General features: G+C 39.6%; 1 protein-coding gene and 1 pseudogene across 3 annotated transcripts in view; both read left to right on the forward strand.

The window, feature by feature from the left end:
- The window catches only part of XK (X-linked Kx blood group antigen, Kell and VPS13A binding protein), a 72202-nt gene that overhangs the window by 14347 nt on the left and 33381 nt on the right, over positions 1-24474 (forward strand). The gene's annotated exons all lie outside the window — the stretch shown is intronic.
- Positions 11433-11943, forward strand: LOC308639700 (ADP-ribosylation factor 1-like; annotated as a pseudogene). The gene has a single exon. The product of its transcript is annotated as an ADP-ribosylation factor 1-like (transcript).

The raw sequence follows: 24474 nt of genomic DNA on the forward strand, positions 1-24474 counted from the left end.
TGAGAGTTAAATGATAAATCAGTTAGACCTGGAAAGAGGAAGTAGGCATGAGCCTGTTAAATAGACAAATGGCTGCCATCTATGCAACCCAAATCACTACTTTCATGTATCTGAGGAAGGAATCCCTCACCCAGAAGGGGCAAGGCCCTTATAAATGGAATGTGGGCTAGGATGTGTCACAGGCAAATTTTGGAACTGTCTATCATATGTTTGGGAATACATTTGGTACATGGAACAAACACCTGATTATAGGTTAAACAACCCAGTGTTGATTTGGCTCATGTAACAAGAAATTGGAAGTGCGTAATTGCTGGCATTATTTCAGCAGTGGAGAAGTTGATGTTCCCTGCAGATCCATTGGCCTTTGTCTTGGGTTCTTACTATGTTTGCAACCATCATAGCCATTCAAGACAGGAAGAAGGGCTGAGGAGGGAGGAGCAGATGACTTTCTCCTTTTATTACCAAGTATAACTTTCCCAGAAATTTCCCTGGTGGAATTTACTTTAGGTATCATTGACCAGAAGTGATCATATGGTCACCTGATTGAGAGAGATGCTTGGAAAATCAGGCATAGGAATGATAGCCACCAATGTTTTAAACCAGTGTATTAAAGTTTGGATATGAGATGTCTCCCAAAAAGTTCACATGGCAAATCAGGAGTGTTCAGAGGTGAGGTGATTAGATTTTAAAAGCTATAACTTAATTGATAGATTAGTCCATTTGATGGATTAATAATTTGAATGTACTACTAGGTAGTAACTATGGGGGGTGTGGCTTCAGGAAGTAGGTCACTGGGGGGGGGCGCCCTTGGGGATTATATTTTGTCCCTGGTTCCTTTCTTTCCCTCTCTGCTTCCTGCTGCCTTGAATTGAGCAACTTTCCTCCATCCATACCCTTCATCCATGATATTCTGCCTTACCTCAGGCCATAGCAGAGGAGTCAGCTGACAATGGACTGGACCACTGAAACCATGAGCTGAAAACAAACTTTTCTTCCTCCAAGTTGTTCTTGTTAGGTATTTTGGTCACAGTTACAAAAAGCTAGTAGTAGTATTCTTCATAATCTCGTAAAGATGATTAGAATTACTTGGAGCCTTGTTAAATATATAGATTACCAGAACTCATCTCTGGAAACTGACTTGTTGGGTATGGGTTGGGAGATGGAGGCCCAGGGTATATCTTTTTATTTTCTCTTGTTTTTTAACAGTGAATCCAAGTGATCCTATTATCAGAGAAGTTTGGGGACATTGGATTAGGTTACTCATGATGTCCTGGGGTTGGGTTTCACTTAGAACAAAACTGTGTTTTCTTAAAAGACAATAGGAGGGATGAATATTGAATAGACAGAAAACAGTATCTGCCATGCCATCTAAATGTGTTCTAGACCAATAGAAATATCTGTCCTCTTGACAGGAGAGGTACCTGGAGTCCATCAGAACCTGATTCCATTCAGGATTCAAATTCTATTACCCTCTACTCTCTAATTCTGTGCTCCTGAGCAAACACTGATGAATTTGGCCTTGGAAGGGTTTGGCAAGAAAAATAAGCAGAGTTGCTTTTTTAATATTATAATATTTATATAATATAAAGTTTTAAATTAGACCATTTTTACGTGTACAATTTAGTAACTTTTAGTATAGTCACAGTGTTGTTGGGCCATCATTACCACTATCTATTTATAGAACATTTTCATTATGCCAAAAAGAAATCCCTACCCATGAATAGTCACTCCTCATTTCCTGTGCCCCTAGACTCTGGCAACCACTAATCTACTTTCTGTCTCTGTGGATTTGCCTGTTGTGTGTATTTCATATAAAAGTTTTCTTTTTCAGTGTGAACAAATAATAAACACCATATTTATGAGCTTCAGCCTAGGGTGAGTTTAGCCATCCTGAAACACTGTGAATTTAGTCAGTTCTTACCAGAGGCTTGATGAAGTCACCGAACCTTGGAAAATGTGTTGAGGTGAAGCCCAGGTAAGGAGAACAAAGTTGTTCTGCTCTGGGAAGGTCCCTACAGTCTGCCATTTGGCCTGCCTGGACTTGACAGTGCCCTTCTCTCTCCCATTTTAGGTGGTAATGTTGATCTTCCTAATGACTTGCTTTGTGCCGGGCAGTGTGATGAACATCATAGCATTTCATTTTCCATGTCCCTGTGAGGTAGAAAATATTTTCTTCATCTTTCTAAAGAGGGAAATTACATTCATGGTCCAGCAGAGGAGCCAGGATTTGAAGTTAGATTTGTGTTGTTTCATTTATGGATGCAGTGAGTTTTTATTGAGTATGTTCTGCATTTCAGACCCTGTGCTGGTCTCTGAGGATAAAGTGGTGAATAAGGTGGGCAGGCCCTATCATCTTAGAATAGGATAAATAGACATGAAACAATGAATCATGTATTCATTTTGTTGCAGATAAATCCTGCAAAATGTGAGGGGGAGATTGAGGGAATCTAACCAAGCCTGGGAGATGAGACAAACATTTCCAGAACATAGGTTTATATTAAAGCTGGCACATAAAGCGGATAAGGCAGGTGAGAAAAAATCAGGAAAAAGCATGCCAGGATTTCAAGCTTTGTCCCAAAGGCAATGGGAGGGCACTGACGAGCATTCAGCAATACAGTGTCATGATCAGATTTACTTTTAGAAACTGATTACTCTGGAAAATGGATTGGAAGAGAGTGAAAGGAGAAACAGGAAGACCAGTAAGTGGGCTGCTATGGTTGCCAAGGTGACAGTCATAATGGCTTAGAGTAGAATAGTCAGACTGAATTATTGGAGCAATATTAAGAATGTGGATGTGGAATGACCATGATAATTAATTAGATATGAAGGTGAGGCAGAGGAGATGCTGAGTGGTTCCCAGGTTCCTGACATGAGCAGTTGCAGTCATGGACCCCCGTTTGTAGTAGTGGAGTACTTTGTAGAAGGAGCAGACTTGTGTAGTATGTTTTTGCTTTCAGATTAAGATTTTTTTTAAAGATTTGACTTAAATCAAAATGTACTTATTAATATATTAATATATTCCATATAAACAACATCATCAATATCACAAGGAAGACCTAACTTGTCAGTGATTATGTATTTCACAGAGCAACATAGAACCATTGGGGGCCAAATGTGCTTCCCCAAGGAGCAGCTGGGCCTGGTGCTCAGGTGGTTCCTGGATGACATGGCCACTGGCTGTGACAACCACCCCCTGCTGCCCCTTGGGGAGAGACAGGAGAGTGCCATGCGGAGGAAGGGGATGGGAGGAAATGGACACGCCAGGCAGGCCACACTCTGGTTTCCTCTGTGCTCCCTCTGCCTGGTGCTGACTCACCCTCTCTGCCTCTGTGGAAGCAGAAGCACCTGGCTTGGCCTTTGGCTAATGCTCAGGAGCAGCCTGAAGATGAAGGAAACAGTGTCAGGGTTGTGCTTAGGGCTCCTTGGATGCTGTGCATGTAGAAACCCAAGAAGCCTTTCGTGCCACATAATGCCCGCAGGTCCTCACACTTACAGAAACCTCATGGTCAGGACATCCACCCCACAAAGCTGTGATTCCACATAGAGCCTTGAAGCACTCCTTGGCCAAGTTCATCTCTTCCTGCGCTGCTCATGCAAGTAGCAAACAGGCCTCTCCCCAGCGACACTGCAGGTGGAGGGTACCCTTCACCTGATCACATGGTAGAGACACCATTGCCCCTCTCTTCCCTGCAGTGAAACATCTCAGTGTCCAGGGCCCAGGTTTCTTCTAGTCCTGTGTCCTTTTATGGAGAGTGAGTACCTCTAAGATGGGCAATGTTAAGGGGTACTCATTATACTCAGATCTTGCTATGTTGGTTAGATATCTCTCTGATGCTTAGAAGCTGTTTATTTGACTTATGGCTTTGGCTCCTTATTATATCCCAAAACAGCTCCTTAAGTATTTCTCAGGACAGCATTGCAGAGGAATTCATTCAGGTCAGGAGAAGTCATAGTGAGTGGATTAACCATGTCATATGAATGGTTTAATGTGGTCAGGTGATCACCTTACAGTCCACACAGTAGTTGACACCAGTGGTCACTGTGACTCTTTCAGACTCTGAATGGTATTTAAAGGGGTTTGGACGTGGATGTGTAACCAATGTGAATCTACAATCTGTATACGTGGTAAAAATGGGAGTTCATAACCCACTTGAATCAAATGTATGAAATATGATATGTCAAGAGCATTGTAATGTTTTGAACAACCAATTAAAAAAAAATAAAGGGATTTGGAGGTTGAACCTGAATGAGCCCTTGCTGGCAAGCCTTCTGCAGAGTCAAGGGGCCTGGGAAGATCCATCAGGGACACTACTGTCCCTTTATGTATTATGCTCAGTTGTGATTGTGGTGTTCACAGGAAACATGGGGACTCTGACGGCATGGCAGCATGCTAATCCAGAACTCAGCCAAATGCCCCTTCCATGTGTGTAAGGAAACTTAAGCTTGCAAAGAAAAGGGGGTGCAGAGAGAACTGTTGCCCTTGGGAAGGCATGAGCCCACCTAAGTTTAGGCCTTTTATGCCTTTTTGAAAGATGAGTGAGGGAACATGAGGAAAGGTTCCCTGTAGCTTGGGCCCTGTGGAGAGGACACCATTGGTGACCAGTACCCTTTTGGGAGAGGGAACACTGAAATCTGAGAGAGAAGAAGAAGGCTGCTAATCAGGTCTGTGGTCACATTGTTGTCAGGGTCTGCCAGGGTGTGGCATGATTCCACACAGCAGAAAACATCATTTTAGGTATTTTAGGACCTTGTGAGACAGGTTCTCATTTCTGTTACCAAGGAGGCATTCTGAAATATAGTCCTGGGGACAAGAACTTGGTGGTTATTAACTCATATGGAATATTTGAAGCAACATATGTGGATGATGTCTTCTATACTGAAGTTCTCAAGATCAGGATTAAGTATCTTTTTTTTTTTTTAACTTCACAACCCCTAGGACAAAATAGATTTTAAATAATTTCTTGAATAAACCATCTGCTTTTAAAAGAAAAAATATCACCTCTGAGCATAGATGAGCACAAGAATCTAGCTTGGGGGGAACTTGGAGAGTAGCACTGGCTTGGTATTGGCATGAACTTAAGGCCTAGAATCTAGGCTGGCTTCCCACCCAAATCATTCTTTTTGGGAGCAGAGGTGTTTTAAAGTCCCTTGGTCCCTGATTCTGAATGTGACAGATCCTACAGGATGTGGCCAAAGGGAAATGGTCTGCCTCTTTAGAAAGGGCCTGTTGTGGCCAAAATGGGATTGACGATAAATGGATCCTTTTACTCACCTGTAATACATTCCTTCCTAAAGTGCACATTACAAAGTGGCAGCTTATGTCTGCAAATAGGTTGCTAGGTTTACACAGACAACATAAAAGAAAATTAATAAACTATTAATATTAAAAAATAAGGACTTCTGCCAGACATGGTGGTGCACATTTGTAATTCCAGCAGTTTAGGAGGCTGAGGCAGGAAGATTACAAGTTCAAAGCCAGCCTCAGCAATTTAGTGAGACCCTATGCAACTGAGTGAAACCCTGTCTCAAAATAAAAATTAAAAACAACTGGTGATGTCGCTCAGTGGTTAAGCACCCCTGGGTTCAATCCCTGATACCAAAATAAAATAAAAATAAAAGTAAAGTAAAAGGGCTTAAAATGTGGTTCAGTGGTTAAATGCCTCTGAGTTTAATCCCTTATACCAAAAAAAGAACTTTTTACATGAAAGTCTTGATTCCTAGCCTCTCTTAAAATCTAAATGAACCTATACTTGTTTATAATCAGATAGAAATGAGCAGCTGTTGCCCCAATAAGACTGGGCCTTTGATTTGCCAAAGTCCTCACTCCTCCCTAGAGTCCCATATCTGACTCATTTCACTTAGCAACTGTCTGTCCACTATAGGCACTTGAGTTTATTACTCCAACAATAAATTAATTCTAGGTCTACAATCCTCAGGCTGATTGATCTTATTTAATCTTATTTAATTTAATGAGTAGTATATTACAATGCTTCTCCAACTATCTTTCATATAGGGTTGGCATTAGAAAATTTTCTTGTTTTCATGTTCCAGTTCATTGTGAACTAACATCTGGTCATATTAATAGGATTCAGCTCACTTTTGACTTGTCACTTAAGTTAACACTGGACTGATATATATCCTGTTCAAGAAGATGAACCCACTCATTTAAATTTTGTGACAAAGCCAGATTAGATTGTAGTAAAGATTCCTCTGTGCCAATTCTGTTTCCAACCTTTAACAAACAGTTCATTGACCAGTATCAGTCAAAAAATGACAGTTTGAATGGATTGGGATAATTCCTTTGTTTTATTGTATTCTTCTGAGTATGATTTTAGTTTGTTTGTTTGTTTGTTTGTTTGGACTGGGAATGATCCCAGGGACTCTTCACCACTGAGCTTTATCCCCAGTCCCTTTTAGTTTTTATTTTGTGACAGGGTCTCACTAAGTTGTACAGGATCTCAATAAGTTGCCTATTCTGGTCTCAAACTTGTGATCCTCCAGCCTTAGCCTCCCAAGTCACTAGGATTACAGGTGTGTACCACTGTGCCTGGCATATGAGTATAAATTTAAATCTGAATTAAGGTAGTGAATAGGACCTTATTTTGTATCATTTTTCCTTCTGAGTCTTCCTGAACACCAAAGAGTCATCCTTTTTACATTTAGAACTTTAGAATAACACTGATGAAAATGTCACTAAATTTCTGTTAAAGCAAAAGCTATTAATGAGGGGCTGGGGATGTGGCTCAAGCGGTAGCACGCTCGCCTGGCATGCGTGCGGCCCGGGTTCGATCCTCAGCACCACATACAAACAAAGATGTTGTGTCCGCCGAGAACTAAAAAATAAATATTAAAAAAAAAAAACTATTAAGGAAACCAATTAGCAACAAGGGGGCAGGTTAACTACTGTGATTATGAGACATTTGAGTTCTGAAATGAGGATGAAAAGAATGCAACAACTCACCTGTGGAAGGGACCTTTCATGACACCTGCTGGCAAGATAGTGAAATGAAAAGGAGGAGGACTGGGTTCTGGTCTCTCTTAGTGCATTTTACAGTATGAGGGGCCTATCAGTTTCCATAAAATGAAGTTGACAAATTATTTCAGCTGGGTATTGTGGCACACATCTGTAAATCCCAGAGACTTGGAAGGCTGAGGCAGGAGGATAGTAAGTTCGAGGCCAGCCTGAGAAATTTAGCAAGACCTTGTCTCAAAATAAAAAATAAAAAGGGCTGGGGATGTAGCTCATTGGTAGAGCACCCCTGGGTTCAATCATCAGTACTGCAAATAATGATAATGGTTGATAATAATTGCGATAATAATAATAATGTAATTTCAGAGGTCCGACTGACGTATATGATTACCAGACTATGTTTTTTTTCCCTAGGAAAAGATCTTTATTGAAAATGGGTAAATGGTGTTCAGAGGACAAGGTTCTTTTTTAAGATCTCCATTTATCAACTGAGGCCCAGAGACTGGTGATCAGCTTGGTGAAGGTCATATGGCAAGTGGGTGGCACAGTGGGAACAAGAGCCTGGCCTTCCTACCTATTGTTGAGGCTCCTTTTCCTGAAAAGGGCCTTTAGATAGAAACTGTTTGATGTCTCTGCTGGAGAGACAAAGCTCTTTAATATGGATGTGTTAGGGTCCCTTGAATTTCTAGAAAAGCATATCACAACTCACTCTCAAGAGTTTTCATGTGTTTATTTAGGCAGGGGTGGGGAGGAGAAAAGGACTGGTTTGGATTTTGTAAACATAGCTCTTGTTCTGCTGGATTTTATGTTAACTTTGTCAATTAAGTTGTTCTGGAAATTCTGACCCTGACTAGTGACTTGGTGTTAGTTGGTTATGTGATAACATGAGGAGCTTGTGCCTAATAGCCTTTTCTCAGAACTGTCTGGGGTCTTGTCCTATTTCATAGGCTCCGAGACAGTCTTTCTTGGTTGAAGACAAAAATCTATAGCCTGTAGCTAATAGTAGGCCCTTAGGGAAGCATCAGCATGCATTAAAAACTAGGTGAGATGACAGAAACTTATAATGCCTGTGGTTTTCACCAATGACTTGTGACAGTTTTCACAAGAGAACAGTCTTGAGGGAGTGTGTGACCAACATAATAAAACTGAAGGGGAAATTTTTTGTGACATGCAAAGTAAGATAATAAAACTAAAGCAAAAACATTTTAAACAAATTATATAAGCATAATTATTTGGTCTATTTTTGAAGAAGTGTAGATTCTAGATAACTGTATTTTAATAAAGCTTCAAAGAAATATTTAATGTGCATCTTCAATTAAAAATCACTGGTGAGGCCAGGCACAGAGGTGCACACCTATAATCCCAGTGGCTTGGGAGCTGAGGCAAGAGGATCATGAGTTCAAAGCCAGCCTCAGCAACAGCAAGGCGCTAAGCAACTCAGTGAGACCCTGCCTCTAAATAAAATACAAAATAGGGTTGGGGATGTGGCTCAGTAGTCGAGTGCCCCTGAGTTCAATCCCTTATACCAAAAACAAACAAACAAACAAAAATACTCGTGAGACTGGGGATGTAGTTCAGTGCTATAAGTGCATACCTAGCATGCTCAAGACCCTGGGTTACATACCCCACTACCAATAAATAAATAAATATCACTGGTAGAAGGTATTGATAAAATTTAAGAAGGAGGGTTGGGGTTGTGGCTCAGTAGTAGTAGGCTTGTCTACCATGTGTGAGGCAATGGGTTCCATCCTCAATACCACATAAAAATAAATAAAATAAAATAAAGTTATTATGTTCATCTACAACTAAAATATTTTTTTAATTTAAGAAGGGAAATTGTGATCAAAGATTTTTAGAAATGTACTGATGGTGACTGATATCACTGTAATTTTGTTGCCTAATATCATGAGGGAAAGCACCAAAAGGACCCTGATAATTAAAAATATATAATGGTAGTTAGGGGCACTGACAAATCCCTAGGAACTTCCCATACAACCTAGAACATTTTTTTTCCTGTGGTCCTAGGGTTTGAACCCAGGGCCTTGTGCATATGAAACAAGCACTCTACCAGCTGAGCTATATCCCCAGCCCCAACTAGAACTTTTGAAATATAGTTGTCCCTCACTACCCAAGAGGGATTGGTTCCAGGATTCCTGCAGATGCCCAAATTGGGGGATGCTCAAGTCCCTTCTATAAAATGTTATTATATTGTATGTAACCTATGCATATCCTTTCCCTATACTTTTTCTTTCTGGAGATAGGTCTTGCTGTGTTGTCCAGTCTGGGCTCCAACTCTTAAACTCAAGTGATCCTCCTGCATGCCTCAGCCTCCTAAGTAGCTGGGACTATAGGCATGTACCACCACACCTGGCCCTTCCCTATATTTTAAATTATCTCTAGATGATTTATCACATGTAGTACATGTAGATGCTTGGTAAATAGTTGTTATCCTGGATTGTTTATGGACTAATTACAAAAAAAAAAGAGTTTGTATGTATTCAGTACAGTTTTTTTCTAATGTTTTCAATGTGCATTTGGTCAAATCACAGTTGCAGAACACAAAGATAGAGAGGGCTTCTGTATTTACATTAATAATATTCCTGTTCAAATTATTCTAGGGAAGGCTGAGCACCTCCTTCGGTTTGCCTTTTTCCCACGCAACTCATCAATACTAACACAGAAAATGAAGCTAATTTTTCTGACATCACTTACAAGGTGAACAAACGATTCTAAAGAACAAATCTTTTTATTTCCAAGATTTCTCTGGAAAATCTCCAACACAATTTTAATTGCAAAATATATTATGATGTAGGGAAATATTAGCAATTGAAAGTGGAGTAAATTATATTATATGCATTTATGAATATATCAAAATGAACTCCACTATTATATATAATTATAATGCACTAATAAAAACATTTAAAGAGATATTGTAATGTTTTAATTTTATTTCTTTTTTTCTAAATTTGATTTTGGAAGGCAAAAATAGAAAGGTTGCCAGGAGATTTGAGAATTAAGATAGGATCATGAGCCAGGTGCATTGGCACCCACCTATAATCCCAGCAGCTCAGGAGGCTGAGGCAGGAGGATTTGAGTTGAAATCCAGCTTCAGCAATGGCGAGGTGCTAAGCAACTCAGTGAGACCTTGTCTTTAAATAAAATACTAAATAGGGCTGGGGATGTGGCTCATTGTTGAGTGCCCCTGAGTTTAATCCCTGGTACCAAAAAAAAAAAAAAAGATAGGATCATGAGCCAGGCATGATGGCACATGCCTATAATCCCAGTGACTCAGGAGGCTGAGGCAGGAGGATTGCAAATTCAAGGACAGCCTCAGAAATTTAGCAGGACCCTTAGCAATGTAGAGAGATCCTATCTGGAGATAAAAATAAATAAAAAAATAAAAAGGACTGAGGATGTAGCTCAGTGGTAAAGCATTCCTGGGTTCAGTCCCCAGTACCAAAATTTAAAATTAAAAATAAAAATAGGATCATGGATGCCTAAGTGTAGTAAATGAATCTTTATATTTGTAGATTGGCTACCTATTAACTAATGTGACAATACAGTATTTAGATAAACATACAAAAGCTCTTAGTATCCTCATAAGTGTAGAATTTGTGTTTCTTTTATTTGAAAAAGAATGATTATTTGCTTGATAATGTCATGGGAAAAGGGTCTATTATGGGTTGGATATCTGGTGTCCCCCAAAAGCTCCTGTGTGAGACAGTGCAAGAATGTTCAGAAGTGAAATGATCAGGTTATGAGAGTCTTAATATAATCAGCGGATTAATCCATTGATGTGGATTAACTGGGTGGTAGCTATAGGCAGGTAGGGTATAGCTGGAAGAAATAGGTCTCTGGGTACATGTCTTTGGGGTTCCCATTTTGTCCTTGGTGAGCAGAGCTCTCTATTTCCTTTCTGTTTGCTACATCCTGAGCTGCTTTCTTCAGCCATGCTCTTCTACCATGATGTTCCATATCATCTGGGGCCCTGACCTATGGAGTCTGTCAAACATGGACTGGGCCTTTGAAACCATGAGCCAAAATAAACTTTTCCTCCTCTAAATTATTCTGGTCAGGTCTTTTACTCACAGTGACACAAAAGCTGACTAAAACGGTGTCATTGTGATCATATCTGGAATCTCTACTATTGGGGCAGGATTACATAGGTGATGTGGTAGACTAGATAATGCCCTCCCAAAAATATTTAGTTTCTAACCCCTGGAACCTGTTAATATTCCTTTATATGGCAAAAGAAAATTTGAAGGTAAAGAGATTGTGATGAGGTTACCTAGATGAGCCCTTAAGATTGCAGAGGCAGAAGACAGTGCAAAGACTGAAGCACTGTGAGGCACTGACATGGCCACTGTCAGCAGTGCCATCTTGTGGGAGCAAAACCAACACCTGGCTTGGAGCAGCCACCACTGAGGACTCTGGCCAGTGTTGCTTCCAACCACCCACAAGGATGGGGAATATCTTTGCAAACCTCTTCAGGGGCCTTTTTGGCAAAAAAGAAATGTGCATGATGGGCCTGGATGCTGCAGGGAAGATGACTCCTCTATACAAACTGAAGCTGGGCGAAATTGTGACCACCATTCCCACTGTAGCTTTCAATGTAGAGACCATTGAGGACAAGAACATCAGCTTCGCTGTGTGGGACATGGGTGGCCCAAAGATTTGGCACCACTACTTCTAGAACACCAAGCCTTGATCTTTGTGATGGAGAGCATGTGAACAGGCCTGTGAGGAGCTTGTGAGGATGTGAGCCAAAGATGAGCTCTGGGATACCATCCTCCTAATGTTTGCCAGCAAGCAGGACCTCTCAAATGTCATGAATGTGGCCGAAATCACAGACAACCTGGGGCTGCACTCACTATGTCATAGAACTGTACATTCAGGCCACCTGTGCCACCAGTGAGGACAGGCGCTATGAAAGACTGGACTGGCTGTCCAATCAGCTCCAGAACCAGAAGTGAACCAGAATCCCCAACCCCCTCACTTCCTCCTCTCCACCCTCACTTTCCTCTCATGTGGCAAATGTGGTCCTGAGTGGCAGAAGTTGTCTCTATGAGTTGGTCAGTGTGCATTGCACTGTGCAGTACATGTGCAGACACAGCCTGCAGCCAGGTTTTATTTAATGTAAAGAGTTTCTTTTTCCACTTAGGCTATTTCTGGTACTCCTAATCAATATTACTCTTTTTTTATTGTAAAAGGAGAACTCACTGTCAATACTGAGAAAGGGATTTAGGCATGTGGGCATCTGGCCTCCTGGGCTGTAGGTTGGTGTTAGGATCCATTTGGTAGATGGTTTTTAATCCAAACTGTACAGCCTGAATGCGAGTCCAGCAGGTCAGCCATTCCCCTCTGGGAACACAGGATGTTGACACAAACCACTATCAACTGCATAGTCCCAATAGAGACCCATGATTCACCTGTCTTTGGGTCACCTACATTCCAGAGCATTGTGTTGTACTTGTACTCACATGGTCACCTGAGGGTGGGCTGAGAGGGCCATTGCAGGGGACACAGGCCCAGATGTGCCCTTGGTTGGCATATGGCCAGAGTGGCAGCCCATGTTCCCAGCATCTGCTCACTCTTGCATCCGCTCAGCATGATAGCAGATCTGGGTCTCGCCTTTGCAAGTGCGTGGAAGCTAGGAGTGTTGGTCCACTCCAGACCCACAGGCCCCTGAGCACCCCAACCTCCATATGTGAAGTAGTCTCCTCCCTCAGCCCATAAGGGTCCAATATGCCATCAAAAAAGATGACTGCTACTTTTTTTTTTTTTTTTTTTTTTGTGGTGCTGGGAATGGAACCGAGGGCCTTGTGCATGAGAGGCAAGTACTCTACCAACTGAGCTACATCCCCAGCCCTTTTGTATTTTGATAAACACTGAAGAGACTGGAGCTGTTAAATTTTCTTGTGGAAACCTCAGAACTGATTTATTTGGTGTCATAGAACCTCTTAATGTTTTCAATACATGGTTAATAATCAACTATTTTGTATATTTGTTTTCAGTTTTCATTTTGACAAGCACTGTAATTATAGCTATTAGAATAAATTCTCTTAACTATTTAAAAAAAGAAGAAGATGCTACACTGCTGTCTTTGAAGATGGAGGAGGGGGCCTAGAGCCAAGGAATGAAGCTGTTGAAACTGAAAAAGGCAAGGAAATTGGATTCTGCCCCAGAGGCCCTGGGAGAAGCATGGTCCTATTGATACCTTCATTCTAGCCCAGTGAAACTGATCTGGGACTTCTTCCAGAAGTGTAAGAGAATAAACGTGTGCTGTTCTAAGCCACCAAATGTGTGGTAATTTGTCACAGCAGTCATAGGAAACCAGTACAGATAAAGAGTGATCTTATACCACCTCTTATTAAGAGAACAGACCAATACTTCAGCTCCATGGATGGCAAATCAAATTTTAGGTTTGTTTCAATGCAATATTTGATCCTAAAGGACTGACAAGCTTGTGTGTATATGTGTGCATGTACATGGTACTAGGGATTTAATCCAGGGGTACTTTACCACTGAGCTACCCCCAGATTTTTCTTATTTTTATTTTGAGACACCATCTCACTAAGTTGTTGAGGCTCACCTTGAATTTGCAATCGTCCTGCCTTAGCCTCCCTAGTCACTGGGATTATAGCTGTGCACCACTGTGGCCAGCCCCACAAACTGTTTGATGGTCTAACAAATAAACTCATTAAAACTGAGCCATATTTGGCAAAAAAAAAAACAAAAAAAAAAAAACATAAACTTGTGCTCCTTTTCAGTTTCTCTTTCTACAGAATTTCTGTAGCTTTCTTTGTTCGTTCAGGTTTTGTCCTTCACTGTTCTTTGTCTTTCCTATACTAGAGTTACAATTCATTGTACTTTAGTCTTAATATCTTAATATTCCTAATAGAATTCCACTCATTTATCTTAATTTTTAAGAAGTCACTTGTCCTAGAAGGAAATTAGGAAATGGCCAATTTTGAAATTCTGTCATTACAGAAGACTAGCAGATCTCATGGATACACCTAACACAGCTTTATGCAGCTACATACTTCCCTTATTTCGTTTCATAAAATGGCAAAAATGAACATACTCATTTACAGACCCAAAGACAGAACCTCTTTGTACATGTACAAATAAGAAGCAAAAGTATATAAACTTATATTATGCTTGCTAATTAATTTTTCAATATTCTGTCTTATATACAAATGATCTAAACATCATTGCAGATAAAATCTCCAGTTGTCTCAAGATCTTGAAAATGTTTTTTAAGGTGACATACTACAAAGCCTCATTACTATGGAAATACAAGTTTACCCAAACAATTATTTAATTTGCTTCAATGTAAATTTAAGTTTTTCACAATCTCAAATATTCAATATGAGTATTTCTAGCTAATTTCATTAGAAAACTGCATAAGTTAGGAAAAACATTCCCAAGAAGCAAAAAAATAAAACCCCAAAACAAAAACATGTGTTTTTATTATAGATAACACTGATAAATCAGAGAAGACATACTTGTTTACATTAAATCCAAACTCTTAAACTAGTCTTATTTGCCAAAGACTTACATAAATTAATGTAACTCTGATTTTGTATTCATTTCTAGAATATATACTTTTAAGCTAGCATATTTCAAGTTTCAATGATTCATTTCTCATATTTTAGAAATTTTAATTACATTTAATTTATGTAAGCAATTATTTGTCTAGAAATGACAGTCAGAAGAGAGTTCCTTTAAGAGACTTTATAAACTAATGTGTCAATACTATCCAATGGTAAAAATGTTTCTGAATTACAGATAGCCATACAGGCACAGAGAAGTAGAGCTTACAGTTTCAACCTTACAATTTCAGGCATGGGTCAAGTGTCAACATAAAATCAGAAAATTCCTCCAGCCCAGATTTCAAATAGCAGTTCTCCTAAGTAACATGAGATTCTTAATGGATTTGAGCTTAAATAAACAAACAAGGTAATAAAAAGACTAGATGATTTTCTGTTGCCTCTAACCCAATTGGAGACTAGATTTCTATAAACTGTGAATAGACTTTTAGAAAGATCTGCAGATGTTCGGACCCTAAAATCAAATTTCTATGCTTGGCACAGTGGGTCACACCTCTAATCCCAGTGACTCAGGAGGCTGAGGCAAGATGATCACAAGTTTGAGGCCAGCCTCAGCAACTTAGACCCTCAGTAAATTAATGAGACCCTGCCTCAAAATAAAAAAGAACTAGAAATGTAGCTCAGTGGCAATGCACTCCTGGGTTCAATCCCCAATACCAAAAACAATTGAATTCCCAATCATTTCTGCCAATAATGGGAAATAATGACCATATGAACCAAACCAAAATGAACACAAGATTAGTAGAAAGATGATTAAAAGTTAGAAAATGAAGGGCTGGGAATATAGCTCAGTTGGTAGAGTGCTTGCCTCGCATGCACAAGACCCTGGGTCCAATCCTCAGCAACACACACACACACACACACACACACAAATTAGAAAATGAAAGCATCAAAGTGGTTAGGAGGTATTTTCAAAAAAGGTTCAAATCATGTTGCTCACATCCATATAAACATGTTATTTATTTGAGAGGGAAAGGACAGATGTTGTGACCAATTCAAAAGAGAACAGAGGAATATTGATTAGGAATATTTAAATAAATATGTAATCGGAAACAAAACTTGTTTTATTACATTTTGAGAGGGAAGACAATTGAACCTCTATTAGACAATATGTGTTACATGGGTATCAGTTAAGTGACAAACAGCCTGTATCCTAGACCTGGTTAGCAGTACGACCTTTGACAGTAACAGGAGGTGCATCACCCCAGAGTGTGGAAATGACAGTGCACCCCTTCTTTAAGGATGGGACAGTCTAATTGATTGACATGTCCCTATCCAGAAAGAATGACTGATGCCTGGGTTCCAGAGTCTGGAAGGTGTTCTCTGTGCAGTTGCCATCAGCAAATGCTATCAAAGAGTTTAAATCCACGAGTGTACTCCATACTTCTCTCAGTTTCTGTTATGTTTAGTTGGAGGTGTCTGTGGGACATCTAAAAGGAGAAATGCCATAGGGATTTTACAGATTTAGTATGGAGGCAGGAATGGATATCTAGCCTATAGAGCTAAATTTGGGGCCTGTAGCAGGCTCTTACATACTCAGCGATATGTCCATGCAATTGTATGAAGGATTCTGTGTACATTGCCAACATCTGGGAACCCAAGCATGTATCCCAGTATATATTGCTTCTCTTCTTTTCTGTCTTAGGGATTTCTCCTATGCTAGAGAAAGCAGCTTTGGGACTGGTGAGATCTATGGGGAAGCTAAAACCGATAAGGCCACCCCAAACTCAGGGAGTAGATAAAGCCTCAGCCTCTCTATTCTTTATATGGATAACCTGGGGTCCAATCTATCTAGTCTCCTGTGGATCACCATTTGCCATAGTGTTAGCCAGCTTAATAATGCAGTCTTTGTTAGCCTGGCGTCCCTTCTCTCTTGCTTCCCCCACTCCTTCATTCTGCTTCCCAGGCCTGCCTCCCAAATGAACCACTTCTGTCTCAAGCTCTGCCGCTTGGGAGTAGTCATCTGAATAGAGATGATAATTTGAGCCATTGCAGGCCAGCCTTGTGCAGCTGTGGAAAAGGCAGCTAGGTTCATCCAGGGACAAGTTCTGTCAAATGGAGCCTGTGAAAGTCTAGAGGAAGTAAGTACCCTTGAATTTGTGCAAGAGCATGAATGCAGTTTTGCACTAAGCGTTCTTTGCTGGGTGGAGGCAGGAGTGATGGAGAGTTTGTTTGATAGGAGGGTTTGATAAGAACTGAAAAATTTTGAAGTAGTCTTTTTTTTAGTTATCAATGGACCTTTAATTAATTAATTAATTTATTTATATTTGATGTTGAGGATCATTCCAGTGCCTCACACATGCTAAGAAAGCACTTTACCACTAAGCTACAACCCCAGCCCTGTAGTAGTCTGAGGTGTTTTAGTCAGCTTTTTTGCTGTTGTGACCAAAAAAGCTGGCAAGGAAAATTAAAGGAGGAAAAGCTTATTTGGGGGCTTATGGTTTCAGAAGTCTTAGTCCATAGATGGCTGACTCCATTCTTTGGGGCCTGAAGTAAGGCAGAACATCATGGCGGAAAAGTGGCAGAGGAAAGCAGGTTAGTACAGGGCTGCCAAAGAAACAGAAAGAGGCTAAGTTCAGTTCACCAAATATATACTCCAAAGGCACGCCCCCAATGGCTCACCTCCTCCAGCCACACCCTACCAGCCTCAGTCACCACTCAGTTAATCCCTGTCAAGGATTGAGCTTTTGGGGGATACTTCGTATCTAAACCATAACAGCAGGCAAGCCAAATGGATAGAAGGTGATGGTCAGCATAGGGTATCTGAATTAAGGATTTCAGAGGTGTTGATTGTCTCTTGAATTCCTAGGAAAACGTATTCTTAATAACTCAGTCCCATTATGTCATTTCTAATGCATTTGGGAGAAGAATGAATAGCCTGTGAATCATAGGTCTAATTTTACAATATATTTCTTTGAACTTGAGTTAACTTGACACAGTCATCTTCTATTCGATCAAATTGCTGCTCAGAGGTCTACCTTGGCCAAACACATTGGTAGCTTCTGAAAAAAGAATCTTATTTATTTCATTGCCAGTTTCAGGACCAGCTGCATTTTATAAATTAGTCTAAAGATAGTAGTTTTAATTTATACATTCTTAGAGGCATATTGGAAGGGATAGTCGAAGGATAACTCTTTTTTGTTTTTATGTAGTGCTTTATGGATATAATCATATATATATAGAGGCAGAACTGGAGATTGAACCTAGGAGTTCTCTACTACTGAGATATATCCCCAGACTTTTTATTTTTTATTTTGAGGTAGAGTCTTGCTAAATTACCCAGGGAAGCCTCAAACTTGGGATCCTCCTGCCTCTGTCTCCCAAGTCGCTGGAATTACAGGCATGTGCCACTACACCTGGCATAGCTTGTAAATTTTGGCTACAACATCATCTCAGTTTTTTGCATGTGTGTACTCACACACACAAGTGACATGCACATACACACACAAAATATAAAACTTCAAAAAGTCTGAAAGGAAATACATTGGAATTTAAATTAGTTGTTGTCCTGAGATAGTGAGAGTATGAGTAATTTTTTTGTTTCCATATGTCTTTGTTTTTCATGGTTTCTTAATAAGTGTAAGTTTTTGTTGGGGGGCAGAGAGGGTGATAAGGCACGGGCTACCGGGGCTGGCCCCGGGTCTTTATCTTACTCATCTGTGCATGCCCATTTCTGGTACTTATGTATGGTCAGTGAATGGTAAAAAGAAAAGAGAGAAAACTAACTGCTCTCCCAGATGGTTTTTCTGTGAGTTAGGCAGGGCAATTATATTAATCTCATTTTTACAGATGAAAAACAAGATATCACTTAAGATATTCCAATTTTAGGTGATAGAAGATCCAACTAAAAGCAGCTTAAAGTTGAAAAAATATAAATTACTTCACATAATAAGTTCTGAGGCATTGTGATCCCATTATTTGTTGACACAACAGTGTCATCAAGGACCCAGACATTTTATTTTTGCCTGTCATCTTCGGCTTGTTACTAGAGTCTCCCCTGATGATTTTCAGAGAACTGTACATCCATTATATATTTATTTATAACAAACCACCATAAAATATAGTGACTTAAAATCATAGCAGCCATTTCTTTTGCCTGTGATTTTTGCAGTTTGAGCAAGTCTCACCAGGGTCACCTTGTCTCCATTCCACATGGTTTCAGCTGAGGCAGCTTCACTAAGGTCTGGAAGTTTGGTATTGCTTCAGGTTGGTTGCTTAGCTGGGAGTGGGTGCTAGAAGCCCTGATTGTTTTCTGTGTTGACTTCTCCTTGGCTTTCCCACAGTATGACAGCTAGATCTTAAGAGTGAGGGTTCCAAGAGATGAATTGGAAGTTTTCTGTTTCTTAATACATTGACCTAGAAGCCAGCAGTTATTTTTTGCCACATTCTATTATTCAAGGAGTTACATGATCTCAGACTCAAGGAGAGAAGACATAGACCCTATTTCTTGATGGGAAGAAAAATCAAAGAATGTCTGGGAACATGTTTTAAAACACTCACAGATTATTATAGGTCTAGATATGGCACATAGGCACCAAGTCAGGAAGAAGAAGGAGAGTTCTTTCTGGATACTTCTTTTTCTTGAAGAGGAATACCTTTTCCTTCAGCAGAATTCTATTCAGTTTATGTTTATTAGAATTGGGTCACATCACATGCCCATATTTAAATCAATCCCTAGTCACAGAGATGGAAAGTAGAGTTTGAGAAAATCTGTGAGATATAGATGACCCCACTGACCCATAGAGCAGAGCAGTTAACTTAACCCAGTAAATATATCATTCAAATATTATCTTCCTTTTCATGACACAAAAACAGGGAAGAGACTAGTTTACACTAGTCTTGATTTATTCCAGTTGCCAAACCTGGAGATCAGTTGTTTGAACACAAGGAAAGGTGAGTAGCACCTATTCAGAATCAGAGTTCTGCCTTTAAGGAAGAAGGGAGGAAGGATACTAATTTAGTGGGATGCTCAAAGTATTTGTAATGCTGAGTTTCAGGAAGCTTAAAAGCCCAAAGCCAAGACCAAGACCCAGTTTTGGAGCATTTGACCTAATGCTAGTTGTTTTAGCCAACTCTGCTTTTCATGGAGTTGGAGAATGTTGAGATGGAACAGACCTAAGAGAGCATCATGTCTTATTGTGTACCCTTTGTAGAAATCCTGTAGGGTTCCTGAAAGGTAGTCCACAAGCCTCTGTTTGATTATAATCATCAGTGGAGCTCTGAATACTCTAAAGACTGTTCCATTGGTAAAATATTCTTGTTAGAAAGTTCTTCTTATATAATAAATTAAGTGGGACTTTTCCTTTTCCCCCAGAAATAACAAGTACTAGATATATTATATTCAGAAAAAAAGCCACTAAGAATTGGCCTGATTGTGTCTTTTAGAATTTTGAATCATGATTCTCTTCCCAGTTTTGTCCCAGCTATCAGTTTATCTTTGTGTGTGTGTGTGTGTGTGTGTGTGTGTGTCTAAGAACTAAACCCAGAGGTGATCAGCCACTGAGCTATATCCCTAGCCCTTTTATTTTTTGAGGCAGTCTTGTTAAATTGCTGAAGCTGGCCTTGAACTTGCCATCCTCCTGAGTCACTGGAATTACAGATGTGTGTCACCATGCCCAGTTTATGTCTTAATCCAGTAGTTCACAAAATAGTGATACTAAGAAGGCCCCAAGGCCACAGTCCTATTCACTCCTTAAAATACCTTAGCCTGAAAAGTATAAGTACAGATTGCTTATCCAGTTGTAAACCCATCTAACTGTATTTACATTAGTATATTTCCAGCCAGGTGCTATGGTGCACATCTGTAGACCCAGCTACTTAGGAGGTTGAGGCAGGAAGATTACAAGTTCAAGGCCAGTTTAGGCAACAGAGTGAGATACACACACACACACACACACACACACACACACGTTTGCAATTCCTCCTGATTTCTCTGGATTTTTCCACAAGGATATCAGGAGAGGGTTTGTTTGATTGTTTTGTTTTGTGTTGAGCTGCATCCCCAGTTTGTTTGAGACAGAGTTTCACTAAGTTGCCCAGTCTGACCTCAAACTTGGCAATCCTCATGTCTCCTCCCTCCCAAGTTGCTACCTTACAGGTGTGCCCTACTGTGCCTGGCTCCCAAACACCTTTTTAAACCTTAAACAAAGTTTATAGTATCTAGCCTGATGGGTGGACATGTAGACATACTAAAGACTTTTTTATTCTAAGTGAATTGAACTCTGTTTTTACTTCTCAAGTGTGACATAATCAATCATTCCTCCTCCTCTATAGTCAAAGATCACCCTGGCTGCTTAGTGGGAGAATGAAAGGTTGGATAATGACTGGATATTTGTATATGGGCAAGGGGAACTCACATAGAAAGGGTTAAACTGGCTCATAAGCAATATTTGATTTGGGGGGAGGCTAGAAATCAAACTCAGGGTTTCACACATGCTTGACAAGCACTGTACCACTGAGCTATACCCTCAGCTCTCACATGGCTATATTAATGTGGATAATAGTATTGCTGGTCTTTCCTTTTTTTTTTTTAAGAGAAGTCTCTTTTTTATTATTAGCTGTTCAAAACATTACAAAGCTCTTGACATATCTTATTTCATACATTTGATTCAAGTGGATTATGAACTCCCATTTTTACCCCATATACAGATTGCAGAATCACATCGGTTACACATCCACATTTTTACATACTGCCATACTAGTGTATGCTGTATTCTGCTGCCCTTCCTATCCTCTACTATCCCCCTCCCCCCTCCCCTCCCATATTCTCTCTCTACCCCATCTACTGTAATTCTTTTCTCTCTCTTGTTTTTTTTCCCTTTTTTCCCCTTCCCCTCACTTCCTCTTATATGTAATTTTGTATAACAGTGAGGGTCTCCTTCCATTTCCATGCAATTTCCCTTCTCTCTCTCCTTTTTAAGGCTGGTCCTGCAGTTAATCAGCATGTGGGAGACTAAGAAAGAAGGTTGAAAGAACCCATCTTTATATTTCCCTAGATAAATAGTTTTTAATGCTTGCTTCAGATTGGAAGCTAAATCTGGTAGTTATAATTGTGCCTCAAGAGACCTAACAGTGGGGCTGGGGATGTGGCTCAAGCGGTAGCGCGCTTGCCTGGCATGCGTGCGGCCCAGGTTCGATCCTCAGCACCACATACCAACAAAGATGTTGTGTCCGCCAAGAACTAAAAAATAAATATTAAAAATTCTCTCTCTCTCTCTCTCTCTCTCTCTCTCTCTCTCTCTCTCTCTCTCTCTCTCTCCTCTCACTCTCTCTTTAAATAAAAAAAAGAGAGACCTAACAGTAATTTGGACTCAGTGAACAGAATGGAATTGAGTTTTCTCTAGGAAAAATATTTATGAATCATAAATTCGATGCATCTTATACCAGGGCTATTACAATAGTACATGGTATTCATTATGTTTAGAAAAATTTAAGACAATAAATTCATGACTTTAGAATCTCCAAGAATTGGTGACTTTGAGTTAGACTTAAGGACATGAAGTTGTCATCTGCTTCTGTGAATATTTTCTGAGTTGTTTTTGTATGTGTAGACCAGGATCCAAACATCAAGGTTAAGTAAAGGAAGTATTTCTGTGTGTATGTTCACACAGTGATGAGTATATAGGAAAAATCTAGAAAAACTCAACTTAATTATTTGATTTCAAAGTTTTCCTAGTCATTTTTAAAAGGGCATTTCGATTATTTTAGCTAATGTTTATTGAAAAGGATGATAATACATTGAGCAGAAAATTTGTTAACCAATTTCTTCTTTTTCTAAGTAAGAATGAGTGTCCAAATGAACCTAACTAATGTGCCACAAAGCTCAGTTAAACAGTTCAAAGGGAATGGAGATTTCTGAACATTTGATTTTCTGATAAACCTGGACCAACCAGAAATAGTGTTTTCCTTTTGAACTTTCTCACCTTATTATTGAAAATCTTTTTTAAACATATTTTGTTATTCTTCTGCCTCTCTTTGGAGAAGATCCCATATATATTAGAAATAGCTTAATTAACAATGGTGTACCATTTTAATATGTTTATAGATATGAGTGATAAATGAAGAATACATATAATGCTAGTTTGCTTATAGAGTTTTCTATTTAATAATAAATCCTTGTCATTAATTAAGTTCTTCAATAAACATTTATTGAGCCCTTACTGCTATAGTTTGCGTAAGTGTCCCCTGAAGGCCCATGTGTTTAAGGCTCAGTCACCAACCTGTGGCACTATTGGAAGTAGGTTGAATATTTTGGAGGTGGGGCCTAGTGGAAGGAAGTTAGGTAATTGGGGGCATGTCCTTAAAGGGAATATTGGGTATTGGGACCCCATTCCCTTCCTGTCTTTCTCTTTGCTTCCCAAGCACCTTGAGATGAACATCCTCCTCCACTGCATACTGTCAACCATTATGTACTGCCTCATCACAGGTCCCAAAGGAGCAGGGCCAAATGACCTAAACTAAAACCTCCAACATAATCCAAAACAAACGTTTCCTTTTTTAAGTTGGTTATTTTAGGTATATTGTTACAGTGATGCAAAGCTAATTAAAACACATACTATGTGCCAGGTACTATATTTGGTGCCAGGCATCAGTGAACAACATAAGATCTTCGTCTTTGTCCAGTTTGTAGTCTATCAGAAATATCAATTTGATATGTCTCTTTTACCTAAAGGTAGAGTGTTGGCTAATTTGGCAAATTGGTAAAATATGGGCTAATTTAAGGTTATTGTCATTTTAAGTATTGGTTACTAAAAATTTTACTATAATTTGTTGTGTTCTTACCCTAAGCTGATTTAGGTATAGTATTATGTTGACTTTGCTTCAACATTAGGTTTCTCAAACCTTTCTTCCACGTTATTTGTCTGTGGTCTGGATCTCACACTACTCTCATCAACTTATATCCAGATGAATTTATTTCACAATTGAAAATCTAAATAAGAAGTGCCATGTGTATGTATCTACTAGTAGACTGGAAGGCCTGGTACTTTTCTTACTTTATTAGCTTAAACTTCTAATGACTTTTCCACTGAATTTTTTTCTGCACCAAAGAGCATTTTCAGCTATATTCAATATAGTATTCATAACAATGGCCATAGCAACCTAAACAATGGTCTATATGATTATGTAATGGTATATGTCAGTATGTAAGGCAGTGTGAAGCTTGCAGGACTTGATGGTGAGTTCATATCCACTCCTCCTAAATTGAAGCCATCTCTGAATATGCTGGGATATAAATGGCTCTGAAGTCCTACCAAGAGTTTTCATTCAGTTTTGGTTTTGGCCTGGTATTGGTTCTCTTTTTTGTGTTGTTTGTTCTATTTGTTTGTTTATTTTTGTTCCCTCCCGCCCAGAAATTTGTGGCTGAAGGCCAATAGGAGTTTCTTTGTGGTACCCAGTGGGAAAACACACACTTCCTGCCCATTTCCATACAAGAGTGAGTCATGAAGACAGTTCTTGGGTTTACTGGACCATGGCAATGCTTTTTATATTGCTTCTTAGGTTTCCTTCTAGAACCTATATTTTAAAAATCCAGTAGCCAGTGACAGGACCTTCTAATTCCTCACCCACATCTATGAAATCAGTAGGTCTTGGCAGTACTGCTTAGAATTGGAGGCGCTGAGCCAGTTCAGTCACACACAGAAGCAGAACTGAGATCATTGCAAGGGCCAATCCATTTATTTATTCATTTATTTTTAAAATTATTTTATGCTTATTTCTAAAGGGCTTCCATGTTGCTTACAACTATGGACACATATCAAAAAGACCATAAAATAGGGAGAGCAGAATAAAGCATTTGAAAGAAGGAAGGGAAGATCAATTTGGGGAGAAACTGTACTGAGGAATACTGGAGGGGTTGAGAAGATTAGCGGGGGTAAGGATGGTTCAAGTGTT

Source organism: Spermophilus citellus (assembly GCF_964194105.1).
Source record: "Spermophilus citellus genome assembly, chromosome: X".
Lineage (NCBI taxonomy): Eukaryota > Metazoa > Chordata > Mammalia > Rodentia > Sciuridae > Spermophilus > Spermophilus citellus.